Here is a 5104-nt window from a genome sequence, read left to right on the forward strand (position 1 = left end):
AGACTAAACTATAGACTAAACTATAGACTAAACTATAGACTAAACTATAGACTAAACTATAGACTAAACTATAGACTAAACTATAGACTAAACTATAGACTAAACTATTTCAGATAACTACGTTTTCTTTTTTATATTCTCAGAATAATTAACGGTTTAAATTCCGTTTCTTTTAATGCTTAAAACCATTAATAGCCAAACATAACGCTCTTGACTTTAAAACTCTTTCTAGATTGCCCTTCATATAAAGCTCATTGCTCCTAGTTGGTTCCTTCCCATTTTCTGCCTTCTAGAAAATAATGTGCTCAGGAATTGTAAGGACCTTTTGTTCATTTGTGTATTATAAGTTTCTTAAGAGTGTATGTGTGAGTATGTGATTTTATAAACTTCTTGTGCGAACTGTTCAAGTGTTCTTAATGAACTTAATCGCGTACGTTTATTGCTTTAAATTTTAAAATTGTCATTTTGTCACACTTTGCTTTCTAATTGTCATTGTATGTGTGTGTGTGTGTCCTTATTTATATATTGTATGTGACTATCGCTCAATTGTAAGTGTTTGTCTAATTGTGTGTGTGTTTTGAATAGAAAGTGTTTTATGCTTAGGAGTCTGATTGTTATTGATTTATATCTTTTAAAGTCGTTTTTGTATATTTTAGACATTTTATTAATGTATTCCATGTACTGGTGCTGGGGTGTTACTTTGGAAATTTAGTTCATGAATTTTAATTTGTTTTGCAATTACACACACACATACTAATGCTACAATATAAATTGAGTGGTTGATTTTTTGAAAATGACAATGTTTTGTTTTTATTTTTCCTATTAAGTACAGACATTAAAGTGGGAACACGATTTAAGTTATAAATTGATAATTTGTTTCAAATCATTTTTTTCTATCTTAAGAACAATCATAAAATCAAATAATAATTAAAATTTTTCCATTAAAAGATTTTTCTGTTTCAATTACAAAAAAGAAATCCTTGCAAATTTTGAAAAAACCGCAAGCCAAGTGTTTTTGAAGTTGTGGCGTTGACATTGTTTGTTTTTTTTTAACGGTAAAAGGACATGAAATGAAGTTGTCACACAGCGTAAGAAGCAAACTTTGTTTAACCTTTCTCTCTTGAAAAAAATCTCTTTTACTAAACGTTGACAACTTGCAATTGCTGAAAAAAACGACATTAAAACAAGGAAGCAAGTCCTGTAATGTCATAGTAAACATTTACAAATAACAACAACACAAAAATTGAAAGAAATACATAGCTAAAAATCTAACAAAAAATAATCATAAAAAAACAAGACCATTTACCACAACATGTGCCAACTTAAAAGCCCTTGGAACAACAAAGAAAATAAGAAACAAACAACATGTTCATCCACACTCAACTCAAGAATAATATCTAATATTTTTGTTTTTTAAACAAATACAAACAACAGAGCAAACTCTTACAGGAAACAGGACATGCACTTACACACAGTTAGCTGAATATAAAGGACAAATAGAAGAGAATATTCCAAATGGTTTTAAAAATAAATTTTTGTAAAATCTTATTTGTTTTATTATGGACCAGATACAAAAAAAAAAAAACAAAATAAAATTAAATAAAATTTTTGTTACAACAACAACGACATACTTTTTGTCAGTAGAAGATCTCGTACAATTGAAATCTCCAATGACCGAATTGTAATGGTAACAGATGTATAAGTATTTTCTATTTGTTTTTTTGTCTTCTTTTTTATTTGGCTCCATTATTCATAGACGTGTATTGTGATTGTATTTTTTGATATTTATGTATGTATGAGGGTGCTGTTGGGATTGCCCAGCAGTTCTGACTTAGGGATGTAATAGGTAAGTATCGATTATCATACGCAGTTTTTGTCTGTTAGTTAGTTGGTTACTTGGTTAGTTAGATAGTTAGTTAGTTAATTAGTTAGTTAGTTAGTTAGTTAGTTAGTTAGTTAGTTAGTTAGTTAGTTAGTTAGTTAGTTAGTTAGTTAGTTAGTTAGTTAGGTAGGTAGGTAGGTAAGTAGGTAGTTAGTTAGTTGGTTAGTTAGGTAGTCAGTTAGTTAGTTTGAGATCCGTATCCTGTGTCAGCATTCTTATGCATAAAACAAAACTTGATTTTTATTCCTCATGAATAATGAGTTAAAATACCAATGTCTAAGTAGTGAAAAGAAATTACATAGTTTTTTAAGTTATTTCTCAGACTTACAAGAAGTTACTGAATGTTTTGTTAAAATTTTGGGACAAATCACTAGAACTACTGGGTATTTTGTTTGGAGTATTTATGTGCTTTGTTTTGGGAGGTATTAGTATTTCAATAACAGACTAATGTTCCATACAATAAAAGTTTCGTATATTTCATCCTTAATAATTTTAAAGTATAACACAAAATGTGGTTCCCAACTTGATGTTTGCCATTCCCTTTAGTGAGGAATAAAGAACAAGAATATATGAGAGAGAAGAGTAAGAAATTCAGAAGAGTAATGAATTCACTTCTATAAAGGATTGCTGAAAGAACCTGAAATTGGAAGGGAAATCTCCATTGTAAGTCACCTAAATAACCATGATATTCCCCTGATCGAAACCTAATATGTCGCCTAAGTCATATCCTGCTAGATCTCCAAGTTCATCGTGGAATCTTCTACCTAGCTATTTCAATCTCAGACTCTGCACTCTGAGACAGCTGCTTAAGATATGCATAAGTGTTTCCAGTTTCTCCTTGTCCTAACACAATCTACAAAAATCCAGCTTGTTTACGGATACAATTACTCTTAAGGGCCTCAATCGTGCAGTAACCATTTATTACTCCTACAAAAGTCCTTACACTCTTCCTTTCTATTCCTAATAGTATTCTGGTTGCTTGTGGGTTTAATTTCAGTAATAGAGTCCTAGAAACCCTGCAATCCAATCTACTGTGTCAGGATCGGTTTGTAAAGTTTTGGAATTTTTCAGAATTTATCCAACCCAACAAAACCTCACTGAATATAACCTGTCTAATGATTCCGATTCTGCAGCTACTTACCACGATAGAATATAATCTGTGACATTGTAGAGCTTTAAGTTCTGCCGGACTATCAACATAAATCGTCACTACCGAACCCATAGCAATGTATGTCTTAACGATCCCTACGGTTTTCCAGATCGCCATGATCTTCGCCTGGAAGATGTTTCAGATATAATCCACTAGTCCCTACTAGGAAAGTATTATTTCGAAGTCCAAGGTCGTAACCGAATAGTCAGGGATACACTTGGCACTTCTCTCAATTCCTGTTAGACCTACTTCTTACAGTATTATTTTGTGTTGTTGTTATCAAAGCAAAGAAAAAATGTGTTTTTTATGAAATTTTCAGAGGTTGTTTCGGATTTTTGCTCATATCTCCGGTATTTATAGACCGATTTTGCTGATTTTATATAGCGATCTTCTCGAAAGCATGTCTAACAGAATTATTGAAGATTCAGATCTCGCCGATATCTGGGATCCTCTAAAACTGATTTCTACAAACACATAGACGGACAGACATACAGCCAGACAGAAAGACAGAGGGACATAGCTTAATCAACTCCGCTACCTATAAAGATCCAGAATATATATATATACTTTATGGGGTCGAAAAAAATTATATTATAGAAATTACAAACGGAATTACAAACCCTTCTCACGAAGGTGAAGGGTATAATAATATTTTTGGTTCAGATTTGTTCGTTTGTTAGAGAATCCCTGATTTCAAATTACTTTTTGTGATTTCGAATTTTGTGTTTTTTTAAGCAAATAATACTTCTATTCAAAAACACAAATACACAAACTTATATTTAGGACAAAAAAAAGAAATCCTTAGTCTTTCTAAAATAAAATTTATCTCTATTTTATTTTGTTAAAAATAATTTTATCATTGACACTGTATAGTTTTGGCAATGTAAAATTGTTTTAAAATACTCTATCTGTGTCTTTATTTTAAGCATAAACTTATTTTGTTCTATTCAAGTTAGTTTTTATGATAAATGTCCCCAAGAGACTTGATGAAATGTAATTAGTTTTTAATTTGTAAATATAAATGTTTTTGAAATGATACTAGTATGTTATTAAATGTTTTGTTTATCAAAAAAAAAAAGAACAATATTTAGTTGAAGCAAAAGATAACTCTAAATTACTTGTCAGTTTCATAGTATTAATTGAATTTAACAAACAAAAAAAAGCTATATATTTGAAACATAAACCATAAATGACCTCATACAATTTTTTTATGCAATCCCTAGTAAAAAAAGATCTAATGAATTGTAATTAATTTTTTTGTTGTTGTTTTGTGTAAACATCAAAATAATACATTAAACTTTAACGAGAAACACTTGTTTTATTTCCTTAACTAAGTAGAAACAGAGTGAGAGAGAGAGACAAACATGAAAAGGAAACGGAAACCCACTAAACAAGCAAGTAAATGAAATCACACAAACATAAACGTACATATTATTATTTTCTTATTTATTAACTTAAGCAGCTCAACTTCCTTCGTTTTAGTTACACACTCAACCACCCAACAACAAAAAAGAAAATACTTTAATTTATGAGCTTCTTATTAAGATAATAGACAAAGAAAAGAAATACGTGTAAAGAAATAAGGCAGGGGTGTGAAGTTGGAAATCGTTTTTTTTTCTTTTTTGTTTATTTTCATTATGTTGGTCATTTAAGTCTGAGAGAAAAAAATATCTTTTTATAACTTCTTGTAGAAAGACATTGGGCATTAACAGTGTGTTACCAAAGTTATTTTGTGGTTTATATTTCGTTCGTTTTACTTATAAAAGTTGGTTAGGATTGGTTTTTAAATGGATATGTAACAACCTATAGACTGACAGACTCTAGACTGAACTATAAACTAGATTATTATCTAGTATAGATTAGGATATAAACTAGATAGACTAGATTATAGACTAGACTATAGACCGAAAAACAGACTACACTAAAGACTAGACCATAGGCTAGACTATATACTGGACTGTAAAATTGGCTATAGACTAGACTATAGACTAGACTATAGACTAGACTATAGACTAGACTATAGACTAGACTATAGACTAGACTATAGACTAGACTATAGACTAGACTATAGA

The sequence above is a fragment of the Lucilia cuprina genome, chromosome 3 (genome assembly GCF_022045245.1).
Source record: "Lucilia cuprina isolate Lc7/37 chromosome 3, ASM2204524v1, whole genome shotgun sequence".
NCBI classification, from domain to species: domain Eukaryota; kingdom Metazoa; phylum Arthropoda; class Insecta; order Diptera; family Calliphoridae; genus Lucilia; species Lucilia cuprina.